At 45.0% G+C, this 8,489-nt stretch overlaps 1 pseudogene; it reads left to right on the top strand.

Moving 5' to 3' along the window:
• The first annotated feature begins 301 nt into the window (after positions 1-301).
• On the top strand, positions 302-401 carry LOC121152082 (annotated as a pseudogene).
• The last annotated feature ends 8,088 nt before the right edge of the window (positions 402-8,489 follow it).

Genomic DNA, 8,489 nt, shown 5'->3' with positions numbered 1-8,489 from the left:
ACCCTGGCTGTTCTACTTTCCATCCAGCTCCCTGCTTGTAGCCTGGGAAAGCAGTAGAGGATGGCCCAAGGCCTTGAGATTCAGTACCCAAAAAGGAAATCTGGAAGAAAGTCCTGGCTCCTGGCTTCGGATCAGCTCAGCTCTGCCTGTTGTGGCCATTTGGGGAGTGAATCAGTGGACAGAAGATCTTTCTCTCTCTTTATATCCTTCTCTTTGTATATTTGCCTTTCCAAAGAAAGAAATAATTTTTAAAAAATAAACTTTATGGCTTGCAAAGGTAGATGTTATTTATCCCATTTTAATCACTTTTCGGCCTTTTGGCTAAGATCAAGTGTAGTATCCCATTTTAAAATAGATTATGATTTTTTATTGGTCCTAATATTGACATCAAAATACACATTTTAAAAAGTTTTATTTATTGGAAAGACAGGCTTGCAGAGGGGGAAAAAGAGAGAAAGTGAGCTCCCACCTGCTGGTTCACTCCCCAAATGGTTGCTGAGGCTGGACCAGATTAAAACCAGGAGCCAAGAATCTGGGTCTCCCTTGTGGGTGGCAGGGACCCAAGTCCTTGGGCTATCATTATTGTCTTCCCAAGTGCATTAGCAGGGAGCTGAGAGTGGGGTAGCTGGGACTTGAACCAGTGCTCCAATATTGGATCTGGCATTTTAGGCATTGGCTTAACCCACTCTTCCACAACGATGGCCCTGATCAAGATTCTGTATAAGAAAATCCCATTTCTTTTACATTTTAATGTTTCAGTATTTTATGTTTAAATCTTTGATCCATCTGGAATTTATTTTAGTGCAAGGTGTGAAATAAGGATTTGGCTTTTTATCTTTCCAGATGGTTTCCCACTTGCTACCATTTATGAAGTCATCTGCCGTTTCCCCACTGACTTGAAGGCCACACCATTTTGCGCTGATCTCAGGTGAGTAGGTGAGTCTTCCTGGATTTTCTTTGGAGATTTCCAATCTTCTCTGCACCAAGTCATCCTCAAACTCCCAGAAGGCAATTCCTGCTCAGCCGACAGGATTCTCAAATTCTGTGATGGCGACTGCTTGGGTTACACTCAAGCTTGAAACAGGAACTAACGAGAAACAAGGGCCTGGACTGGGTCCTTCCTCCTGCCATTAGATGTGGTTACTTTGTGTCTCAGGGTTCAATGGACTCCAATTGCTATAATAGAGACACAGAATGAAAATGAGTTGATCTCTCTTCAAGAGAAACAGATGATAATAATGATAATATTGATGATTGTAAACTACCATCCTAGTGGTGTTAGACATTATAAATATGCAATATCTTGGAGGCAATGAATTATGCCACCAATACATTAGCATTTTTATCTCTGTATTATGTAAGTGAAGAGTGGAGATGATAAAAGATAGAGAAGGGATTTGAATCCAGGGTTAACTGATTCCAATCCAAAATTGCTGGTGACTTTTAAAGAAGCATCTTTGGCACAAGAGAGATAAGGAATTTATTCTTTTTATTCATTCATTCATTCATTCATCACTCATTCATTTTGTAGTCACATTGAAGAAGTTGGCCATTATTAACAGGAGGCCGAAATCTGTCTTGAAGGTCAAGCAGGTACACAGGTGAGCTGGGGCTCTAGCAGGAAGGGGTGTGACAGCAAGAGGCACATTTCCTATCTCAGGTTGGCACTATCTCTCAGCCTGGCCCACTGCTTCTGTGGAATGGGGGACCCTAGGTATTGTCCGATCTCTGCCTCTGCCTTTTTTTTTTTGTCATTCTGCCTTTCAAATAAACAAAATAATTCTTATAAAGGACCTCAATGCTTAATTCTAAAAGTCTCCCTGTAGACAGTGCATTCCTGAATAGATCCTTATCCAACTGAATATGACTCATGAGTAGAAAGGAACAAATGGACAAACACACATGTACATTCTCAAAAGCACCATGCTGAACACCAGCAGTCACACAAAAAAATGTGACATGAGATGCATGTGCAAGTGCAGTTCACTAATGATGAGGCCGAGGATCAGCCTGGAAGGGGTGAGGGCACTTTCAGAGTGATGGTGGAATTCTGTACCTCAACGGGGGTTTGGGGGGGGACACCAATACAAACACTGTGCAGAACATAGCAAATGTACAAATGCAATATGTGTGCTTCAATTTATATAAATTGCATATGAAATGTAGATAATGAGGTCTCATTAATGAAAGCCATGCTGAAGTATTTATGAGGAAGTATACTGGAGTCTGAAATGTACTTTGAAAAGAAGCAAAAATAAGATGGATTGATGGATGGATAGAAGGAGGGACAGATGGATAGATAAATGATGCATAAAGTTTAGTAAAATGTTAATGAGTCAGTGCTGCCATGTGTTAGAAAATCTTCATAAGAAAATGTCAAGGGAAAATGAACAAAACAAAAAAAGGAGAAACCCATGGAGGCACTCGGCACGCACACAGGCACTTACACCTGCGTGTTGGGGCTGGCTTGTGGGCACCCATGTTCAGTCCTGTGTTTCTTGGGTGCTATAGTATCACACTTGCCTGCCATCGCATTGCATGATGTCATCTCAGCAAGTTGATGCCAAGGGGGTTGTTGTTCTTCCCTCCTCACCTTCCTCACTCAGGGGATAGATCTGACATGGTTCGGTGAGCAAAGGGATGAGAAAAATTCATCACCTGATGATATCATTAACATGTCCCCAACATGATCTGTCTGAGATAGAACCACAGCTGGCCTCTTTCTCATTCATCAAGGTGGGGGGAGAAGAAAAGCATCCCAATGACATGGCTCCTTCTCCCCTTCTGCTAATCCATCTTGCCGCCCTGGCACTCTGCCCACATGGAATTCAAATTCAGAGGGGCCAGAGATGAGCCTGGAGCAGTCCCTTCATTAGAGAACAGGGTTTGTGAAGAATTGCTCGCAGGCTGCATCGGTTGAGCAAACACAACCTCCGCTCATTAGCAGCATCTCCGAGCAATACCCACAGCGTGCCCTTGGCTGTGCCTGGGGTATCAGGGACTATGGCCAAGTCTAAGGTGCTGCCAGGACCACAGGGAAAAGGGAAGGTGGAAGGCAAGTCCCTCCTCTGTACAAGTCTTTTTAAAAGTGGCACCTTTTCAATAATTTTCAAAGGTGATTTGTTACCATAATGAGTGCTCAGACTATGCTAAATACAAATGACTGGAAGCAGGGGTCATTCTTGTTAGGAGGCAGGCTTCCACCCTGGGCACTTTCCACCTGCTTTCTGATGGTGGTCAGAAAGCAGCATCTTTATGGCCTCCACCCTGTGCCGGATGAGTTATTGACTGGATTACTCATTGCGCCTCCTTGGAGGAGAGTGATGCTTCTCTTCCTCAGTGATGTCATGCTTTTTTGGCATGCTCGGCCAATGGAATGAGAGCAGAAGTGAAGTGAGTCACTTCCAAGCAGAAGATGTAAGAGCCATGTTCTCTCAGTCTGCCAACGCAATGCCTCGGACTGTGGCTGCTCAAGCAGCCCAAGTCCCAGGAAGAAGAGACACTGGGCAGATGCAGACCCAGCTGATCCTGACAGACACCTGGTAGGGCAAGAAACACTGCTCTGCTGCTGTCAGCTCACTGAGGTCTCAGGGTCTTTTGCTGTTGCAGCATAACCCAGCCTATTCCAATGGACAGAGCCCTGTTCAGGTCCCCCCAGATACACTCTTCTGGTGTGAAGGCTTCTCCATAACATGTCCACTAGAGCTGACAGGATGAGAATTGCATAGTATGAGCTGCCCTGGACAGAGACAGCAAGGAGGCCCTTAATTCTTCTGTGTCTACTAGATGGTGTGGCTGTGGGCTAAGGCATAGGATGAACTACGTCCATAGGGATCATCTCAGGGTGATTTCTCTCCCTCTCCTTTCTTCCTCCTTCCTTTCATCTTCTACTCATGCTCAGCATAAGTGTAGGTGACCAAGGCAGAGTGTGCTTAGAGACTGAGAGGGCTTCAGGGAAGGGCCATGACTTTTTCCTTTAAAATGTTTGTGGGGAGGAGGAAAATGGAGAGAGAGAGAAACACGTGCGTAAGTGCACACTCCCATCCTTTGATTTATGTCCTACGTGTTTGCAAGGGCTGGTGCTAGGCCAGGCTAAAACTGGGAGGCAGTAACTCAGCCATGGTCTCCCCTGTGGGAGTTGGGGACCAGGTAATAGAGTCCTTCTTGTTGCCTTCCCAGATGTGCATCACAGGCAGCTGGAGTCTGACATGAACGTGGGCTTCCCAACTGGCTTCTTGAACACTAAGTCAAATGCCTGCCTCTCTGTTAAATTTTTAGGAGGTGTGGGTCAAGGGGAAGTTGAGTCATGATAGAGATTTCACCTCAAAACTCACAAGTGGTAAAATTATAAGGAGAATCAGTTTTATTCACAACGAGCTATTAAACGATACAAAATTGTGATAGAATGACATAAATACTACCCGGATAGGGAGTGAACCAGCGACTTCTCTCAGCCACTCTAACAGCTATCAGTATTTCAAAATTGTGCTAAGCATGAATGATACTTTGCGATGCCTACAGCCCCTAGGCTGCAGGAATATACCTGTGGTTGCTCTACGTGGCAGTAAGAAGATGAGCATTGTTGTGCTCGGTTGTCAAGGAAATGAAAGCATTCACTTAGCGGCCACTGAACATCTTCCTTCAACTCTTTCTCATGAAGTGCACAGACCCACCTATATGTTATGCTGTATTTTTGGAAGGTCTGTGGATCTCAAGTTTAGAATCCCAGAACCAGTTGGGTGTCCTGGGAAAAGTCCCATGTCTTCTTGGAGCCTGCATTTGGAAAACAGGCGCACTTGCCCCTGATGTGTGTGCCGGAGCATGGAATTTGGTTACCTGATGTGGAAATCCCTGCGTGGTCTTGATTTGTGAGGACCAGATAAAAGATGAACATCACCTTCTCCCTCCCCTCTTATCCCAAACCCTGTGAAAGGATGAGAGAGACATCAACAGGCCAGCACGCTGGAAGAATTCCTGACAGATCAGACCCAGATCAAGTGTGTAGAGAAAGAATCCTTGCAAACCACAGTCTAAAACATGTTTAAGAGAATATTTAATTCTGAAGGAGCATTTGCATGGTGCTCAGCGGGCTGTTGGGCTCTGAACTTGTGTATTATAGGTTTTATGGTCATCTCCATTCTGGCAAGGGACATACTCAGACCCAGCAGGTCACGGTACTCTCACCCAAGATCACGCTAGCAGAGGATGTGGCATGCAGAGTCCCAACCCCGAGCTGCCTGTTTCCAAACCTGCCTGTCATCTACTGTGATCTCTCTCAGTGGTTAATTGCTATCTTCAATTCAAATGCAGGAAGCAGTGATTCCCTCTTCTGCTTATTCTGATTTTAAGCCCTGACAGAATGTGCAGGCTTAAGAAGCCTCAGTGAAAATGGTTTTGGTCCCATTTTGGGGTCTGGGATAAGCCTCAGCTGCCCTAGGCCATTTTTGGGGGGTGGGATGTGAGGTCCTTGCCAGCCCGTCTTGGTTAGCCATCCAGAGGCAGGGGAGCTGTTTGGATGTGATAGCTGCCAGGAAAAACCCACGCTATTTCCCTTCGGGAATCTGTGTGCTTGAATCGGATTACCTCACTGTTTCTCTTCAGCTCTGCTCTGAACACCATTTGCCCTAAAAATACTCTTTGACATCATGCACAAACATTGAAAAGACATTTATTTGGCCTCGGCCTTTGCACGGTTCCTGCTAAAAGAGAATTAGTGACATACAAATGGGACTGAATTATTTATGGGTCCAAGGGGAAATCAGAGTTGCTTTTATTCCGAATGCAAGTGTATCAGAAAGCCAAACAGTGCCAAACTAGCTGTAGCTCTTTGCAGAGGGACTCCAGCTGGACTCAAGGGTGCGTGTTCAAGTTGGGGGGTGCCCTCTCCAGCTGAGTCTTTGGAAATCTGCATGGTCTGCTCTGGTGATATTTCTTGAGGCCTTTTCAGGGTCAAGGGTCTGCACCCTTCTCAACGTGGACTTCTGGGATGAGCATGGGAGTACTGAGGATCTGTGAGCTTAACACCTATTGGGAGAGTGTGCTGAAACAGGAATGTCTACTTCAGGCTTGTCACAGAGGAGGCCCTGATAAAGTCACTAACTTCAGATTCAACAAATATTTATTTAGTGCTGTCTCTGGGCACTTCCTCTGTGTGTGTGTGTTTGTGTGTGTGTAGCAAGATTGACACTCAGGTCACCCTTCCCAGTGGTTCATTTCTGTTGTGGGAGTAGAATGAAGGCAGAATGTTCCCTGGAACTAATGTCGTAAGCTCTGTGTTCATCCAAGGGTGGGGGACATAAACACAGTTGGACCTGGGTGTCATCCTTGTCCCAGCTGTGCCCCTTGGAGCACATCAGCCTGAGTTATCAATCTGGGCTAATTCTCTGTGACATCATTATTCCATTTGGCTAGTTGGTGAATACAAATCAGAACGTTTGGGAGCTGCCTTCTGGGAAGTGTCCTGCCTTTCCAATCACTATAATTTATCCATGAGAGCTGCATGGCGAGAGGCCGCACTGCAGAGGAGCCCATGTTTCTAAACCAGTGGACAGCTGATGGTGAGCACAGGCTCTGGGCTCTGTTTCCTGGGGAAGCAGCAAAAGGACTCTTGTCTCTCAAAGCAGGAAGAAAATCCATATTGCTTGTGTGGGCCTGGGGCACCTGCTTGGGGGAAAGGCCGTGAAGTCATCCGTCCTCAGACCCAGAGATGCATTCTCGGTCTCCTACGGTGTAGGGACCCTTGAGGTTGGCAATGTTTTGTGCCAGTTATTTTAGCACCAGTGCTGATGAGTGGAATCTTCCAGAGAGCAGGTGCTTTCTTGGGAAAGGAAAGGGTATTGTTGGGCAGGAGGATGTTGGCCTCAGAGCCCTACACCTGGGATGATGGACAATGACCATCAGATGATGCTGGAGCTACTGCTGCTGCCCCTGACTCTCATGACAGACCCTTCCCAGCTGCTTCCCCATGATGACAGGAAACAAAACTCCTGTTGCTTTTTGACATTGCTGGGGTGCCCCATCAAGCCTTTTAGCCAAGTTCCAAAGGAAAGAGAATTACCTAGCAGATTGGAGCCAGTGGCCATTCTCAAACCACATAAAGGCCCACAAGCTGTGGGCAGGAAGCATTTTCTTGCTCTCCCCTGTCCACACGCGCTTTAGCCCAATTCTTATACATTCTTGATCCTATGTCACCCTGGATATTTTTCTCTCAAATCCTCCCGGATGGCTCTTTTTGGGCATATATATGTGTCTTTTTTCCCTATAGGAAATGCTACAGAGTGTTGAGCAAAACATTCGAGGGGTGCTGTCTGTTTCCCTGAGTGCATAGCATCCTCTCCCCCTTGGCCTTTAAGATATTTTGGTTTTCATCAGGATGAACATGAGGTACCTGGGTGTGATTTTAGAGGGAGTTGTCATTCTTTCTGCTGATTAAATTTCTTCCATCTTCATGTTTTCAGCTGATTTTGAAAATTCAGGCGTTATTTCTGCTGTTAGTTCTTTTCTTCTTCTTCTGAGAGTCCGGTTAAAGTGTTCTAGATCACCTGACAACATCACACAGCTCCCTAACAGTCTATTTTTAAAAGCTCCCTTTCCACATTGTGCTTCAATTTACATCATTCATACTGACCTGTCTTCACGCTGGCTAACCCCCTTTTTGCCTTGTGCAGTCTTCCATTCAGCCTGTTCAATTGATTTTCCACTTCAGACTTTTTATTTTCCAGTTCTAGAATGTCTGTCTGATTCTTATTTTAGAGCCTGCGTTGCGGTTTTGCATTTTCCTCTATATTTTCATTCATATTGTGAGTATTTTTCACTGAATTTTTTCACAGAGGCTGTCATGATGATTTCAAAGTCCTTATCCACTATTTGTATCATGATTTGACCTATAAGTAGTCATCTGTTTTTTTTGCTTAATTTTCTTTCACATTTCCCTATTTTAAAACATATCTTCTTTTTAAAAATTTCATACCAGGATGTGGATATAAAAACCAGAAACTGAATCTGATAATATTTTACCCCAGGAGTAGCTCAGAATTTTCTGTTTCAGACAGTTTGAGTAAGTGGTTGATCTCTTCCATGTGCTAACGAGTTGAGCTGATGGGAGCTAGTTAGTTTTAGTTTTGGTTCACAATTTCTTGAGGATGGAATCAGACTTCTGCTTGCAGTGTACATTTATGATTGAAGAAGGGAAAATTGTAAGACATACTTAAAAAAGATAATATGGGGGGGAGGGAGAGAGAGGGAGAGAGAGAGAGAGAGATCTTATGTGTTGAGGCTGAGTGGGGAGCTGGGATCCAGGTCTCCTGCCTGAGTTGCAGGGATCAGGTCAGTTGAACCCTCCCTGATAACTTCTAACTCTCAGGGTCTACATGAGCAGGAAGCTGGAGCCAGAAATGAAACACAGGCATTTCAGTGTATGCCATGACATTGTACCCCTTGGATAAGTACCTGCTCCCATCTTCCCATAGCCCTCCTTACTTGGAAAATGC

Source organism: Ochotona curzoniae, unplaced genomic scaffold (genome assembly GCF_017591425.1).
Source record: "Ochotona curzoniae isolate NIBS_2020 unplaced genomic scaffold, NIBS_Ocur_1.0 contig_2321, whole genome shotgun sequence".
Lineage (NCBI taxonomy): Eukaryota > Metazoa > Chordata > Mammalia > Lagomorpha > Ochotonidae > Ochotona > Ochotona curzoniae.
Note: the sequence above shows the minus strand (reverse complement) of the source record. Positions and strands in the feature narration are given on the sequence as shown.